Below are 19,714 nucleotides of genomic sequence, written 5' to 3' on the forward strand. Positions count from 1 at the left end.
TAGACTAAACGCAGACTTAGATGCCTTGGAATACTTATTCCTAAATGGGATTCTTTCATAAAATCTCCCCCTTCTTGACTCAGGGAAGCCTACAGTAGAGGAGGCAGAATCATTTAAAATGTAAATAAAGAATATATATATAAAAAAAAAAGCCAAAGACAATGGAGGCACCCAAGGAAACAATGACCTCTAGGGACAACAAGACTGAAGCAAATATGAATTCATAGACTGTGGCAGCATGCACATCACCTGAACAGGTCTAAGTCATTTAGGGTCCCAGCACTAAGGGGGAAATGGACACTAACCACCATCCTTAACTTAGATCCCATTGCCAATTGACCATTCATCACATAGGAAAACATTCTTTTCTTCCAACAAATCTCACAGGATATACAGAACAAATTTAGGGGTATACCATCCACTCAGAAGTAGATGACTAATATAAAATGCACTCAGTGGTAATTTGGGAGGTATTTTTCTCTTAATATGCTTTGGGATTGATTTTTCTATCATCTATCTACCTATCTATCTATCTATCTATCTATCTATCTATCTATCTATCTATCTATCTATCTATCTATCTATCTATCATCTATCTATTATTTTAGCTTACAGGTTTTTGCTTATATCTTATGATTTCTAGTTCTGAATTTTTAAATTTCTCTGTGTGTTAAAGTCTGTATCTGCACCTTTATGTATTTCTTATGTTTGTTTCTTTGACCTTTTTGGGGGTCTATTTTGACTTATTCCTGTTAATTTTTGTTTTATCTTATTTTATTTTATTAGTGAGAGAAATAAAAAAGGAATCATAGAATTGAATGGGACAGGAAGTTGAGAGGTTCTGGGGAAGTTAGGAAAGCAGAACCTTTTATCAGAAAAAAGTAAAAAAAATCTATTTTTAATCAGAGAAAAGTGAGTAAAAATAACCATTTCTATTGTGAGTTAGAAAAGCTTAAACATTATCAGTGCCTACTCTATTTTTTAATCATGAAAGTTCCATGTCAAACATCTTTGAAAATTTTTACTACATTAACTGATCCTTAAAATGTTTTAGTTTTGATTTTCTTGCTGAAAAAAAGAATTGTGCATTCTGTCCTTTTACCTTTCATGCAATACAACTGAAGTTCTAATTATTTACCTGAACTCATCCATTTGTGGCTTTTGGTTTCCCTTCTTATAACCTCCATAAAAGTATACTTTTCTTTAGTAGCCAGAAACTCTTGCCTTTTTAGATAATTTTCACTAGATTTTACAACAAAGTGATCCTCTTTGAGACTGACTGTCCATTTCTTCAAGGTCAGTCACCTGTAAGCAAGACAGTGTCTACAACAAGGACCCTAATTTGTAGTTGAACCTGCATTCTGAACCTCTTGATTTATAACTATAAATCTACAGTCTATATTAAACTATAGATTTATAGATTTATAACTATAAGTTTATAGATTTATAACTATAATTTATAGATTTATAACTATAAGTCTACAGTCATTTCCCTAATTCTTCCTTATAGATGAGCAGTAAATTGCAAGAAGCCTTCATTTGGCTATAAAATGCATTGGATATCAACCACATTCTCCATTAACTTTTCTTAGATATTGATTTCAATATCTAAACATGGTAGGTTTGATCCCTTTAGAAGATAAGAAAATAAGTAACATCTTCCCTTTAGTCCTGTAAACAACAGCGAGGAAAGACTATGTGAGATCACAACAAAATTGTCTACCTTTCTGAGAAAAGAGTCAGCCATGTCAGCACCATGTTCTTGTAGTGTCCTATATTTAGAGCTGTGAGACTGTAATTTCTGTTACTTTAACCACAAAGCCTATGTTGTGTTGTAATATAGAAAACTAAATGGATGCCATCAAGCCACCACATGTGACATAACTGAATTACTGTCCCACCATCAACTGCTGAAGATAACTCAATATGCATTGTTCTTGTGCTAAAAGATTGATCCTACACTATACAAATATGACACTGAGCCACAGCACAGAATTTTAATAAACTTTGTCTTGTGCCCAGTGTTGCTTGCAATTGTCAATAAAAGCAATCAGATGTTAAACTCAAATACTTTCAATTTAATATAGGTATGACAGAATGTTACTTATTGTTTTCTGAGCATTGTTCTTAGAAACACACAGATATAATGCCTTCCATTTCAAGAGATGAGCATAAAAGAATAGAAATGCTTCCTAGTTGTGTGAACAAAGACTATGATGTAGGTAGTATTCTTCAGAGAATGTGATTCAAGAGGCTTAGCCATACCATGGCAGCCATAAAAGGAGAGAGAGTATCATACTTCCCTGTCTTTAAGGTTTTATCACTTGTTACTCAGGTACTTTTCTACAATTTTTACATGGGCTATTCCAGAACCTTCCTTTACCTGAAAGAAAACATGTACTTGAGGAATGGAATTGCCTTTTCTGATCATCAACTTTTTTTAGTATAACTTTATGAACCGTTGGGATACCATCACTTGGATATTAATCATGAAAACTTTGTGCGGTGTTTCTGTGTTCTATGTGTTAAGAGGATCAGAATAGACGCAATGACTCCAAGGCAGAAGTTCTCTTAAGACCCAGTGTAGCAGTATAAGACAAAACCAGAATAGGGAAGTGGGAAGGGGGCTTATGTGACTTTCGGGGAGTGGGGAACCAGAAAAGGGGAAATCATTTGAAATGTAAATAAAAAATATATCAAATAATATTAAAAAAAAGATAAAGAAAACTCAATTCCACTGCATGGTAGAGAGAAGGAAATGAGGGCTATTAGAGCAATTCAGCCCGGATTTTATTACTTTTGTTTTCTCAAACCTTACCACAACCCTGAAAAGACAATACTGTGGCAGAGAAATGTATCTTCCACCTATAGTCTCCAGTGAATTGCAAAGTGGTTCTCATGTTAGCGGAGAAAACTCTTACTCATGTTTAAATTGGTCCTTCATGACTCAATTCAAAAAAAAAATTCTTTAAAACCTGGACACACTTTGTAAGTAGTGTCTTTATTAAATAAGCTCCACTTACTCCACGTGAATACTATGTGTTTCCTCTTAGGACCCTAGAGATGCATCTGTTAAGCTGTATCATCCCCTGAGTTGATTCAAATCTTTTATAACTTTCAGGGAAGTGATAATTGTGATAATCCACAGATTCTGTGGATATAGGACCTTGATATGGGTATTAATAGATTTATAGAGAATTGCATTATCAATAAGTCAAAAATCTTCTAATTTATGAATTAAAAGGTGTAATTTGTTTCCAAATTGTTTTTTATCTAATATCATGGAATTTTCTTCAACGATATAATTTTAGGGTATATATAAAAACACATGTAAAGCTTGGTTATCATGCAATGCTAAGCTGGGATGCTTAAAACAAGTGTCTAGATTATGAGGCCTTGAATGATTCACATGGGTAATCTACTGATGAGTGATGCAGAACACATTGCTGGCATCATTTAGATCTAGCCGGCCCTTCTAGCCTCCAGAATTATGAGAAATAAGTTGTTTGAGTGCTTCTTTTCTGTGATACTTTGCTGTTGTAGCTAAAACTGATCATGATTCTACATTCGGTTTTTCTGTCCATCTTTTCCCACTTTCCCTTTACTCTTAAGTGAGTTTAACAAAACACAAAATCTTAGGGTTGTTTTGATTTGCATTTCCCTAATGACTAATGAAGTGGAGCATTTTTTAAGATGCTTCTCCGCCATCCGAAGTTCTTCAGGTGAGAATTCTTTGTTTAACTCTGTACCCCATTTTTTAATAGGGTTGTTCGGTTTTCTGGAGTCTAACTTCTTGAGTTCTTTATATATATTGGATATTAGCCCTCTATCTGATGTAGGATTGGTGAAGATCTTTTCCCAATTTGTTGGTTGCCGATCTGTCCTCTTGACGGTGTCCTTTGCCTTACAGAAACTCTGTAACCTTATGAGGTCCCATTTGTCAATTCTTGCTCTTAGAGCATACGCCATTGGTGTTCTGTTCAGAAACTTTCTCCCTGTACCGATGTCCTCAAGGGTCTTCCCCAGTTTCTTTTCTATTAGCTTCAGAGTGTCTGGCTTTATGTGGAGGTCCTTGATCCATTTGGATTTGAGCTTAGTACAAGGAGACAAGGATGGATCAATTCGCATTCTTCTGCATGCTGACCTCCAGTTGAACCAGCACCATTTGTTGAAAAGGCTATCTTTTTTCCATTGGATGTTTTCAGCCTCTTTGTCGAGGATCAAGTGGCCATAGGTGTGTGGGTTCATTTCTGGATCTTCAATCCTGTTCCATTGATCCTCCTGCCTGTCACTGTACCAATACCATGCAGTTTTTAACACTATTGCTCTGTAGTATTGCTTGAGGTCAGGGATACTGATTCCCCCAGATTTTCTTTTGTTGCTGAGAATAGTTTTAGCTATCCTGGGTTTTTTGTTGTTCCAGATGAATTTGATAATTGCTCTTTCTAACTCTGTGAAGAATTGAGTTGGGATTTTGATGGGTATTGCATTGAATCTGTATAGTGCTTTAGGCAAAATGGCCATTTTAACTATATTGATTCTACCGATCCATGAGCATGGGAGGTTTTCCCATTTTTTGAGGTCTTCTTCCATTTCCTTCTTCAGAGTCTTGAAGTTCTTGCCATACAGATCTTTCGCATGTTTGGTAAGAGTCACCCCAAGATACTTTATACTGTTTGTGGCTATTGTGAAGGGGGTCATTTCCCTAATTTCTTTCTCAGCCTGCTTATCCTTTGAGTATAGGAAGGCCACTGATTTGCTTGAGTTGATTTTGTAACCTGCCACTTTGCTGAAGTTGTTTATCAGCTGTAGGAGCTCTCTAGTGGAGTTCTTTGGGTCACTTAGGTAGACGATCATGTCGTCTGCAAATAATGATAGTTTGACTTCCTCCTTTCCAATTTGTATCCCTTTGACCTCCTTATGTTGTCGAATTGCCCGAGCTAGTACCTCAAGTACAATATTGAAAAGATAAGGAGAAAGGGGGCAGCCTTGTCTGGTCCCTGATTTCAGTGGGATTGCTTCAAGTTTCTCTCCGTTTAGTTTGATGCTGGCTACCGGTTTGCTGTATATTGCTTTTACTATGTTTAGGTATGGGCCTTGAATTCCTGTTCTCTCCAAGACTTTAAGCATGAAAGGATGCTGAATTTTGTCAAATGCTTTTTCAGCATCCAATGAAATGACCATATGATTTTGTTCTTTGAGTTTGTTTATGTAGTGGATTGTATTGATGGATTTCCGTATATTGAACCAACCCTGCATTCCCGGGATAAAGCCTACTTGATCATGGTGGATGATCGTTTTGATGTGTTCTTGGATTCGGTTGGCAAGAATTTTGTTGAGTATTTTTGCATCGATGTTCATAAGGGAAATTGGTCTGAAGTTCTCTTTCTTTGTTGGATCTTTGTGTGGCTTTGGTATCAGCGTAATTGTGGCTTCGTAGAAGGAATTGGGTAGTGTTCCTTCTGTTTCTATTTTGTGGAATAGTTTGAAGAGTATTGGTGTTAACTCTTCTTTGAAGGTCTGGTAGAATTCTGCACTGAAACCATCTGGTCCTGTGCTTTTTTTGGTTGGAAGACTTTCTATGACTCCTTCTATTTCTTTAGGCTTTATGGGACTGTTTAGATGGTCTAGTTGGTCCTGATTTAATTTTGGTATTTGGTATCTGTCAAGGAAATTGTCCATTTCCTCCAGATTCTCCAGTTGTGTTGAGTACAGGCTCTTGTAGTAGGATCTGATGATTTTTTGGATTTCCTCAGTTTCCGTTGTTATGTCTCCCTTTTCATTTCTAAGTTTGTTAATTTGGATACTTTCTCTGTGCCCTTTGGTCAGTCTGGCTAAGGGTTTATCTTCGGATGGCGGAGAAGCATCTTAAAAAATGCTCAACTTCATTAGTCATTAGGGAAATGCAAATCAAAACAACCCTAAGATTTCATCTTACACCAGTCAGAATGGCTAAGATTAAAAATTCAGGAGACAGCAGGTGTTGGAGAGGGTGCGGAGAAAGAGGAACACTCCTCCACTGCTGGTGGGGTTGCAAATTGGTACAACCACTCTGGAAAGCAGTCTGGCGGTTCCTCCGAAAACTGGGCACCTCACTTCCAGAAGATCCTGCTATACCACTCCTGGGCATATACCCAGAGGATTCCCCACCATGTAATAAGGATACATGCTCTACTATGTTCATAGCAGCCCTATTTATAATTGCCAGATGCTGGAAAGAACCCAGGTATCCCTCAACAGAAGAGTGGATACAAAAAATGTGGTATATCTACACAATGGAGTACTATTCAGCCATTAGAAACAATGAATTCATGAAATTCTTAGGCAAATGGATGGAGCTAGAGAACATCATACTAAGTGAGGTAACCCAGACTCAAAAGGCGAATCATGGTATGCACTCACTAATAAGTGGTTATTAACCTAGAAAACTGGAATACCCAAAACATAATCCACACATCAAATGAGATACAAGAAGAAAGCAGGAGTGGTCCCTGGTTCTGGAAAGACTCAGTGAAACAGTATTTGGCAAAACCAGAACGGGGAACTGGGAAGGGGTGGGAGGGAGGACAGGGGAAGAGAAGGGGGCTTACGGGACTTTCGGGGAGTGGGGGGGGGGCTAGAAAAGGGGAAATCATTTGAAATGTAAATAAATTATATCAAATAAAAAAAAAAGACAAAAAAAAAAAAAAAAAAAAAAAAAAAAAAAAAAAAAAACAAAACACAAAATGCTGCAAATGTAAAAACATACATAACAATAACATCTGAATTAAGAGCTTTTACATGACCACTCTCCTCTGACCTTGACTAATCTCACTTTGATTTTAAAAGCTCCATGTTGTCTGTCTCATTCTAGTTTCCTCTTCCCTTTAGAACCTACAGAATATCTTCCTCTCCTGGCTAAGGGGAAACAGTTGGTAGGTTGTCTTGCCCATCTTCCTTCCTAAGAGGAGTTCTCTGCTAACTTGTGTAGGTACCCGAGGCCTGCAAAGCTTGTGATGCCATACAAGCGACAATTAAGACACTGTATAGGTCTGTTGCCAAGGCAACAGCTGCCGTTTACCCAGAATTCCATAGCCTACCTTTACCTATAATTACGTCACCACCTGGGCAGCACTTCTTCCATTTTCCTTTTTTCTCTTCCCTCTTCCCTCTTTCTCTCTTTCCTTCCTGCCCACTACCTCTTCCCTATCTTAAATAAAGCCCCAGGTGGAACTATTTGGCCTGGCGTGTCTCATTGTGGCTTGCAGCTCCACCACATCCCCGCACGCGGCGAGCAGACAGGACTTTTGAGCACAGAAACCAACAACTTGCCTATCTTGTCTATTTTTCTATCTTGAATATTGCAACTATTCTATATTGAGCCCTTATCATTAATCCTAATTACTCATGATTTATTAATTTTATCCTGGAAATACCAGTGAAATATGTAAGTTCTCAGATTGACCATATTTCTAAATTATCTGTATCTGGTAATTACTGAAAGTCTCTATTATGTGCCTCACTTTAAACCTTTCATTCTCATGAATCTAACTTTAGAATAAACTATTTCTATTAGAGATGTAAATTTTTAAATCACTTGTAGAAGTGTGGCAAAAATTCCATGGTATTCCAATATGCCTTGTATACATTTTAATTAATAATGGTATAGAATATTCATCATATATAATGGATAATTCTCTCCAAATCATGCTTGTAAGATATCTAAATTATCAACCCATTTAGACTCTTCTGAGGTATGTAAAGTCAAAGATAAAGCTAACACTCACAGTAGTTATTTGTGGCCTTTTGAAAAGCAGGGTATCTATATAGCCATTATTTGCAAATTTTCTTTTTTTAATTTTTTATTAGGCATATTTTTTATTTATATTTCAAATGTTGTCCCCTTTCCTGATTCCACCTCCCCTGAAAATTTTCTTCTTTTTTTTTATTCGATATATTTTTATTTACATTTCAAATGATTTGGGAAATCATTTGAAATGAAAATTTTCTTCTTAACAGAGCAATATTTCTCCATGAATGTGAAATATTAGGTTTTATCTATACATCATTTACTTAGACATACATCACATTTATAATTACTACTTATCTCACTTTACTAATGTTTCACCACAGCAAAATAAGTGAAAATTAAGGACTTTGATATTCTTCTAATTGTTGAATAAATTGTTGAAAAATCATACTAATGCTCACAAATGTCCAAGGATATCTAAATAAGAATAATCAATATTTATAAATATTATATATTTATATATATATAATTATATATTTTATAAATATATAAAGAGGGGATAAGGTATATGAGTACAGTCATGGCTGGGAAAACTGTCAGAAATTGATTCTTTCTTGTCAACTATGGGACTTGAGAGAACAAATTCAGACCATAAAAGTTATGTGCATGTCAAGTGTTTTTCTGCCTCCTAAGCCATCTCTCTTGTCCTAGTAGATATTTGTTTTGAGCACTGTCTTTTTCTCAGATGATTCCAAATTATCTGTTGCTGGAGACCATTTTATTTTCCTACAATATTGTTTTCATATTTGGGTCAAAATATCTTTGCATACTTATCACTGAATTATGGCTATATTTGTCTTTCTAAGAAAAATTAACATGGATCAGAATGTGTTTTCCCAAAATACTTTCAGCTTTCCATAGGAGTTACTAAAACATGTGACTCATTCATGACTCTGAGTAACTTTTCATAGAATACAAAATTTGGCTTTTCTCATAATGTCATGTAGGTTGTGGATGTAGATGTATTTGTATGTTTGTGATAGAGACTCAAAAATATTTTTAAAGGATTTTGTTAAAGGGTATATGGACCAGCACAGGCAGTGATGCTCAGAAAATCAGAAGTAAGTGATACTGTTTCTTTTCAAGATGGCACACCATAGGCACTGTTGCTCCAGCAATATTTTTCATGAAATATTCTATTTTAAATTATTAATAATGAAGTCCTCACTATCACAGAAAATGAAAATGTACCATCTGTATCACGGTATAGCTCACATTCTTTGTGGACAGTAGTAAGACATTTCTTAATATCATGTTTTTCATTCTGATGACACATTGAGACTAAGTGAAAAACAGAGAAATTCATACTCTTTAGGAATTTCTTCTCTTAATTCATTCACTTTTACATTTATTCCTCATTATTCTCTCCATACTAATGACAGGAATGCTGTGATCTCAAAGCAGATACTACATTGTCATGCTGGCATGAGCTAGACTAAGAATATTTTTATTAATGTTATCTCCCTTAGTTTCTATGAATGCTTCCTAAAAGAACATCTTCAGTGCTACTAAGTGTATTATGAATAGGAAGGAAGTCAGTATTGGTATATTAGACTTAAAATAGTTTATTCACAAACCAAAAGTATGCATCTTTATGGAAAATATGACTAAAATTATGAAACATGGAGGTTGAATTAGGAGAAGTGTCTTGAGTTCAAAGTCAGTCTGGACAATTTAGTGAGCTACTTCTTTCTAGTAATATGAGCTGGAAACAAAACTAAATAATTCCCCCAATCATTTACATGTTTGGGGGGAGTGAGAGAAGATTCATGGACACACACTCTTATTAGTACATTGAATTTTGGTCCTTTCTAATATAGGCCAAAATTGAGGTAACATGTTACTTCACTGTAATTTTTATCTTCATTGTGAAAATGTATATATTTCTTCTGTGGAGTTTGTTGTGGCTAATTTAGGCTTCCCAATGTTCTCTCTGTAACCTCTTCAGGCTTTGGACAAGCCGTTCAGTATAAAGATACTCTTTCTGTGAATTCTAGCATCCTGGTTAGTACATGCTTTAAGGTAGAGTGCAGGGCTCTAACCCTCTCCATCCTTTAAAGCTTATGGGAATGGGGTTCTTCAATACTGTGTTTGTTCTCTTGTAATTCTGAGAAGATTTTCTATTTTAATTCCATAAAAAATTATTTATTCACTTTACATCCCATCATCAGCCTCCTTCCTCCCAGTACCCACTCACTTAAGTCCTCCCCCTATTTCCCCCTTCCTTTTTCATTCCAAGCAGATATTCTTGTTCTCTGTTTTAATTTTTTTTCTAATTGTCTTCATTGGGAAGGAAAACATCAGATATATTGTACATATCTTTCTACCCTCATAAAATTTAACAATTTTATGTTATTTATAATGCCTTTCAAAAGGTTCCAAGCAGTAAACAATAATTTCCATGTTCCTTTATAGTATAGGCATAGAGGTATCATAATAATGCATATGGTAAATGCATGGATAGTGTAATGTATATTGAGCTTTTTTGAGTATTTCACAATAGAAGAATTTTCTGTCATTTTAGGTCCAGCATATTCCAACTTAAAAACAATTAAATTTCAAAAGAAATAAAGCATTCTTTTTGTTTTCCTTTTTTAAAAATTTTTCTATATTCTTTGTTTACATTCCAAATGATTTTCCCTTTCCCAGTTCCCCTGCTCCCCATAGGTCCCATAAGCCATCTTTCCTCCGCCCATTCCCCAATCAATCCCCTCCCACTTCTCTGTCCTGGCAATCCCTTATAATGCTATATCAAGCCTTCCCAGGGCCCTCTCCTTCCTTCTTCTTGGGAATGATTTGATATGTGAGTTGTGTCTTCGGTATTCAGAGCTTCTGGGCTAATATCCACTTATCAGTGACTGAATTCCATGTGTGTTCTTTTGTGAATGAGTTATCTCACTTAGGATGATATCTTCAAGTTCCAACCATTTGCCTAAAAATTTCATGAATTCATTGTTTTTAATTGCTGAGTAGTATTCCATTCTGTAAATATACGACATTTTCTGTATCCATTCCTCCATTGAGGGCCATCTGGGTTCTTTCCAACTTCTGGCTATTATATATAAGGCTGCTATGAACATAGTGGAGCATGTGTCCTTATTGCATGCCGGGGAATTATCTGGGTATATGACCAGGAATGGTATAGCAGGGTCTTCCGGAAATGTATCCCACTTCTTAAAGAAGCAAGGGCTCTGTCTGAGATAATGAGAATGTACCTCATTTGAAATACAAATTCAGAGTAAAAACACAAAAATAAGTGCCATAGGAGTAGGCCATATTAGTAGCTTTTTCTATGCATTTGGTATGAATGTTATATTGGCCTGTCTGGGAAGGGGTGGGCTAATTATCCTCAGCAAATAAAGGAAGAATGTGTTTTACAATAAATGTTGGAATTGCCATCTACATGGATGGAAGTCTGGTAACAAAGAAAGCAGCAAAGAGAGGGTGGATCAAGAAGAAGGTATACCATGTTAAAGAAACACACACAATAAAAAAAAAGATGAAAAAATATTCGAAGAAAATGCAGCTCCATTTGATGAGAAGGACAAATATTTCCTAGCAACATCAAGCTGACTATTAGTAAACAACAGAGTAGATTATATAGGAAAACTACTTATTTATACTTGTACATTTAACTATGCAAACTTACAGCATTATTTGTTACAAAGATAAATGACGAAATTGATTTTAAAAAATGATCAGGGAATCATTGTAAATAGTTTAGTGAGCCAAATAGAATATATGGCTAATACAGAAAATATTACATTTATATGTGTTAAAAAATACATTCTGGTTCTTGTTGTAGACAGTCTTTGCTTTTTTTGTTCATAACAAAGTAGCAAATGAGAAGCACCAAATGAGATTTGATCAGTAGAAAGCAGAAAGCCAATGATGAGTTTAAAGTTGTAAATGCTTTGGACAGATTTTTATTTTAGTAATAAAACAACTACTATATATAGTGGTTACAAGAAATGCTTGGTTGCTATATTTAGGAATCAAGAATGAAGAGAACACTAACTAACAATATAGGGGATTGCTAGATTTCTTTTGAATGTTTTTATTATCTTTTTTATTTGCATACATTCATGACACATCACAGTGTCATGAAAACATGTTCAAGTATAGTATAAGAGCATACTTACTGTTCTGACCAAACTCTTCCCACACACTCCATTTCTTTCCTGGTTGATTTCATTTTTCCTTTTCCTAGACAGTTTCACTTCTACTTTTACATTATTTGATACATAAATGATATTGTGACTGTGTACAGAATTTAGTATTTGTAAACCAGAAATATCATGTAATATTTGTCTGAGTCTGATTTTGTTTGTTCAACATAATCATTATATATTGTATACATGTTTTGTGAACAATATTACATTTTATACATGACTGAATAAAATTACATTGTATATCAATGCCATTTTGTCTTTGTGTATTTCTGAGGCTTTAGATGTTTATGTAAACAGTCTCACCCCATAACTTAGTCATTGTGAATTTTACTGCATTGTAGAAAATATGATCTTAATTTTTAAGTCTTGGCAAGAATGGTTTATATTCTGTTACGATCCTAATCTTTAACTATTAACATCTAATTTACTTATCCACAAGTAGAATCAACAATAGGCCAGTCTCTATAATAAATACCAGGGCTATAACAAAAGAACATGTATGAAAAATCCTTCTATGACTTTGCCTGTTTTTTTAAAGTAAAAATGAACATAATTCTAATCCAATAAATGCACCTAAGGTAGGGATCAATGTTGCCATTTTAACAATAAAAAAGAAAAAGCATTGTGGTTTGTTTCAAAGAAAAGTTTCTTTTATAAAAATTTTTTTGTATTATATATTTTCTTTATTTACATTTCAAATGTTATCCCTTTTCTTCGTTTCTCCTCTAAAAGCACCTTATCCCATCCCCCAAGCCCCTGCTCATTAACCCACCCATTTCTGCTTCCATGTCTTTGCATTCCCTTACACTGTGGTAACGAGCCATCATGGGACCAAGGGCCTCTCCTTTCATTCATGTCCAACAAGACCATCCTCTGCTACATATGTAGCTGGAGCCATGGGTCCCTCCATGTGTACTCTTTGGTTGGTGGTTTTGTCCCTGGAAACTCTAGGGGTACTCATTGGTTCATGTTATTGTTCCTCCTATGCCGCTGCAAACCCCTTCAGCTCCTTGGGTCCTTTCTCTAGCTCCTCCACTGGGGACCCTGTGCTCAGTCTAGTGGTTGGTTGAGAACATCCCCCTCTGTATTTGTAAGGCACTGGCAGAGCCTCTGAGGAGACAACCTCATCAGGCCACTGTAAGCAAGCATTTGTTGGCACCCCTAATTGTGTGTGGTTTTGGTAACTATTTATGGGATGGATCTCCAGGTATGGTAGTCTCTGGATGGTCTTTCCTTTGATCTTTTCTCCAGACTTTAGATTTCCTCCCATGGGTATTTTGTTTACTTTTCTAAGAAGGACCAAAGCATCCACATTTTGGTCTTCCTTCTTCTTGAGCTTCATACCTAGTCAATATAGTACTAGAAGTCCTAGCCAGAGCAATTAACAAAAGGAGGCCCAAGAGATACAAATCTGAAAGGAGGAATTCAAGATATCACTGTTTGAAAATAATATAATAGTATATTCAAGTGACTCTAAAACATCTACTAGAGAACTCTTAAATCTGATAAACAACTTCAGTAACATGGATGGATATAAAATTAACTCAAACAAATCAGTAGCCTTCCTCTACTCAAAGGATAAATGGACCGAGATAGAATTTATGAAAACAAAAACCTTCACAATAGTCACAAACTATATAACATATCTTGGTGTGTCTCTAACTAAGCAAGTAACTAATCATTTCCTTCATGATGGGTGAGGGCTACATTTATTTGTAAGAGAATACACATTGATAATGTTAGGGATAGTGCTCATTTAGTAAAGTTGTAGTTGTAGGTTCTCCTTCATCATATATGATGTCTCTAGCTCTAGGTAGTTGGAGCAATTTCTGGTATCAGCCATGATTTTCTTCTTGTTGAATAGGTCTTAAACCCAATTAAAGAGCTATTGATTGCAAGTCAGGATATGCACGCCAACATTCTACCATTAGGGGGTATCGTGTTGGTGATTGTTGTAATTCATCATGATTGGGTATTAATGTCAGTTGCTTCGGTAATTTGGAAGCATATATTGCACTTTTTAGCAGCATGAAATGCAGATTTGTTTCTCTAAGTCCCAAAAGGTACAACTGCAATATAACTCGTGTCGAAAATGGGCAGAAAGGCAGTATGAATTAAAGGAACAGGTAGTTTTCTGTTAGATTATGGCTACTAGGAATATAGGAAGTTACACTCATACAATCTCTAGGTTTCTATTTCTGCAATGACACACTAGGGCCAGCAAAGCAAGCTGTGGAGAAAAGGGTTGATTTGATTTACTCTTCAAAGTAAGAGTTCACCATCAAAAGAAGTAAGAGCTGGAACCTGAAGCCAGGAAGTAATGCAGAGTCCATGGAGGGGTGCTGTTTACTGGCTTGCTCTCCATTGCTTTCTCAGCCTGTTCTCTTATAGAATGTAAAACTGCTATTCTATTTAGAGCACAGCCACCACTTGGCTATAATTAAGAAAATGCCTATGTAGGCATTGCCTACAGCCTAATATTATAGAGACATTTTCTCAGTTGAGGCTCCCTCCTTTTTAATGATCCAGATTGTGTCAGGTTGACATAAGACTATCCAGTTCAATTTCTGAACATATTTGTTATTCCTTTGATAGAATGCTTGAAAATATGTTCCAAGAAAGAGATCAGTGTATACAACCCCAATTTCTGAGTTTCTAAGTAGAATCCCTATGTGGAGCCATCAAAGTCAGCTTCTTAGCTCTCTGACAATGCCATTTTATAGAGATAAACCAGAGATATATGTACAAAAGACAAAGGATCAGACATAGCTGAGAAAATGTAGCTTATATGATAATAAGTAAAGATGAGCTGAAATATCCTTGCTGTTTCATTTACATAAGATCTCTCATCAGTGATCCACAAATAATGTATTTCAACAGTCCACCAATATTAAAAACTAACTTTTTCCATGAGATTGCAAGGTAAAGTGCTTTATATTAATTACAGTATTTGCATCTCATATTTTCCTGTGATTTGTACAGAAATCTTTTATTTTTCAATGATGAAAACCAATATCCCTAAATTTTGAAAGATTGCCTAAGGTCATTTAGCTGGCAGATGGTAAAGCTGCTATTTGAATCAAAGATTTCAGTCCTCCATTTAGAGCCTTATATATTAATTTCCTCTGTTGACAAACCTTACCAATTTGGTTATTAGACTTTGCAAAATATAAAATATAACACTCAGATTCAATAAATTATGGCAAAGTCTTAAATACATAAATTAATGTATATTAATAATTTATCAATTATCCTCCTTTAAAAAATACTTCTTAAAAGTTAATATTGCCATGCATATTTTATACATTTGCCTTGAAGCTGATTCTGGTTGCATGAACATTACAGAGAGATATAAGTCTGTAGTAAGAAATAAATTTGTCCAGGAAGATACATTTTAAGTATTAAACAATAGATTACATATCGTTATTCATATAGATGATTCAAATTATCAAATGGTGAATATGATTTCAATTCTTTATATGACAAAGATCTCCATTGTATTTGTGACTGTAGACATTTGTCTAATAATTGGTAGCTGTTATAATTACAATTAGTATCTTTTCTTCAAATTATTTGAAATCCTGCTGAACAATGATGATCTTGTATTTCAAACAGTGGGTGAGTTTGTATATTAACTTAAACTGTTTCATATATTCTACCTATTTAACCACAAAATGGGCAACTTGATTCTGTACTAAATGTGATATACTAATGTGATTGACCTTGGGACTTAAGGCTCTTGTGTAAAATAAGCAACTCAGGTAGTTACAAAAAAAAGTTTACTTAAAGCATCCCAAAGCAACTGGCATGTACAGCTTTAAAATGTTAGAAGAGTTCTGGGAATTGATGTTGGTATTTTTATAGAATGTTTAAAGCCAGGCATAAATATTTTAGTGAACTGAGCTGCTCAGTCATCTGAAGTTTATGACTTGGTTCAAAACCATTTATCTAGTCGAGAGGGAGTCCCAAACTATAGTTTAATATTTCTGTTCTACAACTAAAGCAAAGAAAGAGTAGCAATTCTTAGTGTGAGTAGCTGAAATCATGTTGCAACTATTAAAGATGATTAACAAAGTGCTACACACATGGTTGTTCTGGTGATAAAATAATAATTTACAGTTTAGCACTACCAGAACTATATGCTTTCAAATATTTTCTCTATGATAAAATAAGGACCTTCAGTGAAACCTCATGAAAAACAGAAAGAAGGTCATACATATTAACAGAGATGTTTGCAGAGACATATGTGAATTTGTGCTCTTAATAATAACAGATGCACTCTCCAAATTTCTAGCAAGGAGGAATATGACTTTATTAGTGCCCATAATTCCACAATGCTACTCAGTTTTACCTGGGAATGATAGATTAAAATCATTGCAATGTGAATAATTTTTTTAGTTTCCAACTTGTGCCTTCTTTCTTTCTTCCTTCCTTGCTTCCTTTCTTTCTTTCTTTCTTTCTTTCTTTCTTTCTTTCTTTCTTTCTTTCTTTCTTTCTTTCTTTCTTTCTTTCTTTCTTTCTTTCTTTCTTTCTTTCTTTTTGGCTGTTTTATCTATTTTTTTTTATTTTCTATATTCTATGTTTACATTCCAAATGATTTTCCCTTTCCCGGTTTTCCCCTCCCCATAAGTTCCCTAAGCCCTCTTCCTCTGCCCATTCTCCTATCAACCCCCTCCTACTTCTCTGTCTTGGTGCTCCCCTACAATGCTGGGACAAGCCTTTTCAGGATCTGGAACCTCTCCTTCCTTCTTCTTGGGAGTCATTTGATATGTGAATTGTGTCTTGGGTATTCAGAGTTTCTGAGTTAATATCCACTTATCAGTGACTGTATTCCATGTGTGTTCTTTTGTGACTGGACCTCAAGCAGTACTACAGAGCAATAGTGTTAAAAACTGCATGGTATTGGTACAGTGACAGGCAGGTAGATCAATGGAATAGGATTGAAGACCCAGAAATGAACACACACACACCTATAGTCACTTGATCTTTGACAAAGGAGCTGAAACCATCCAGTGGAATAAAGATAGCCTTTTCAACAAATGTTGCAGGCTTAACTGGAGGTCAGCATGCAGAAGAATGTGAATTGATCCATTCTTATCTCCTTGTACTAAGCCTTATTTCAATTACTCCCTTATTTTGAAAATTTCAAGGTTAAGCAGCTACCTCTTTTGGGATATAGCAACATATAACTGAAGTTATGTTAAAAATTGAAGGTTTGACTCAGATTCTAGATAATAGTGAGTTATCAATACAATCACTCTCCTACTGTAACAGTGATGACTCTTGTCAAATGACATACCTTATTTGTCCCAGGAAAGACTTATATATGTGTTATTGAAGAGACTTTTCAGAGAGCAAGGACTTTGCATTTTTCATAGCTGCATACCCTGTACCCAAAGCTGTGTAAAAGAAATTACTTAAAGAAATTTCAGTTAATTAAAGAATAATTTTTATAAATCTACTCTAATTTATGTTTGCATCATGTTGTCTTAGTTGCATGTCTGCTGTTGTACTAAGACACTATGACTGCACAACTAGTAAAGGAGTTGTTTGGCTTTCAGTTTTAAAGAATGAATCCATGATAATCATGGTAGATTGTATGGAAGTAGCCAGGGAGGCATAGTGCTGTAGCAGAAACTGAGAGTGTTCATACTGAGGAAATAACCACAAGGCTGTGTGGTGATGGTGGCGGTGACTTTGGTAGTGGCAGGGGAAAGACTAATTCAATGATGACTTCAGATTTTAAAGTCTTGAAGGCCAATTCCAATAGCAGGTGTGCTCCAAGCCCACACCTACTAAAATAGTTTCACTAATTGTCATCAAAACATTCACATATATGTGACTATGGGGTATTTCTTACTCAATCCACTACACATGTAGAAATATGGGACTGTTTATTTGTTTCAAAATTCAAAATATTTTATGACAGCACACCAATCACAATGTATTGATGTCCAAGCTCACCCTCATTGATATTAATTTTCATGAATATGCCTATTACTTTTTTGTTACTCTAAGTAGAATTTTAGCTGTATTACACTTTATGCCATTAGTTCAAAATCTTAAAAATCCAATGTTAATTTTATCTCTGCAATATTTCATCTAGATAAATATCTTCCATTTCTACCAGTGCTCTGTTTGCCTTATTAGAATTTGTTTATTTTAATAAGAATAATGAGATTTTTCACTCTTTTTTCCAATGTCTATTAGTATTAAATCACCTTGAAATTGTAAGGGTTTTCAGTTCTGCTGATTTAGACTAGAATATACTGTAACAAATAAATATAAAACCAAACATTAAACAAGTTTCTATTTGTTAAATACATAGGAAATGTAGAAGTAGTATATTTTGGTATCATGTATTTTTATGGCTAAAGAGAACCAACTTCCTTCTAGATGGCTGTACTGTCTCTCAGGAGTAATTTTATGGTCTGAATTTACTTCTAAATCAATGTTCTGCATTGGTACACTCAATATAAAAAGAATAGAGAAAAGATGAATCTATACTGTTTACAAATATTTTGTATAAATCAGAATACAGTCTTTATATTCACATAATTGGATTGAACAGAGCAATATAGTCATATCAAACTCGACAGAAATCTTTAAATAAAATAAGCCCAAGATAAAGTTGTTGTGATGATATTTAAGTTTTTCTGTCAAAACAAATACATTGTAGATGATATCTTCAACCATTGCAATGAACACAGATTAGGTACTTTTGCTTGTCTAGTATTCAGAAAATGATTTTCTTGGATTTTAGATTGGTTATATGATGACTAACTACATGTCTATAGCCAAAGCTTGTTGCTTTCGCTGATGATTTTGTCTTCTCTTATGATATCATGCTGCTTCTTTCAGGAAGAAACAAGATCTTAATTTTATATAAACTTATCAATGATTTTATAAAAGTCTTAGGTAATGTGAGAGAACAAAAGATTAATTTAATTAAAACTTCTTAATTTTAGTCAAGTGTCAAACAAAAACTCATTAGAATATTTGGCTTTTTACTTCCATGTTAATGTTATCCAATGTTAATGTTATATAAGGAATGCAATTAACATAGCTCATTTCTCAACTGTCAATTAAGTAGCCAAATGATATAACATATTAGATGAAAGTAAAAACAAACTAATTCATTGTTGAAAAATTGTTCATTTTTGTAATGGCAAGAAAGATGGCACTTTATGGCTGATAAACTGCACTAACTGATTAACTTTTAAAAATCTGTGAGTACTAAGTGATAAGATATGCAAATATGACTATAACATTCAAGACTGAAGAGGGATTGACTGAAAAACCGTCACTGAATAGATGATGGCATCTGCAGTAGCCAGAGCAATGGCATTCCTGTTTGACAACTCTTGACAGAAAACATGGCAGGGAAGATTTTCACTTTTGGACAAAGTCACAGAAATGCATTGTATCTTGTTGAATATTTTCTGGTTTCTTGCTTTGCTTCCTTGTCTTAATGCAATGTAACTGTCAACTTGTCACAGTCTAGAGCAGTGGTTTTCAACTTTCCTCATGCTCTTTCCCTTTGGTATTGTTCCTTATTAATATGGTAAGCCCTCAACCATTAAATTAAATTCAGTGCTACTTTACAACTTGAGTTTTACTATTGCTACAACTTATGATGTAAATGTGCTTTCAAAAGGTTTTAGGTGAAATGACCCTTGTGAAAGGGTCATTTGAGCTTAAAATTGTCATGACCCACAGGATGAGAACAAACCACTGGTCCAAAGTTACCTGA

Source organism: Apodemus sylvaticus, chromosome 4, assembly GCF_947179515.1.
Source record: "Apodemus sylvaticus chromosome 4, mApoSyl1.1, whole genome shotgun sequence".
Lineage (NCBI taxonomy): Eukaryota > Metazoa > Chordata > Mammalia > Rodentia > Muridae > Apodemus > Apodemus sylvaticus.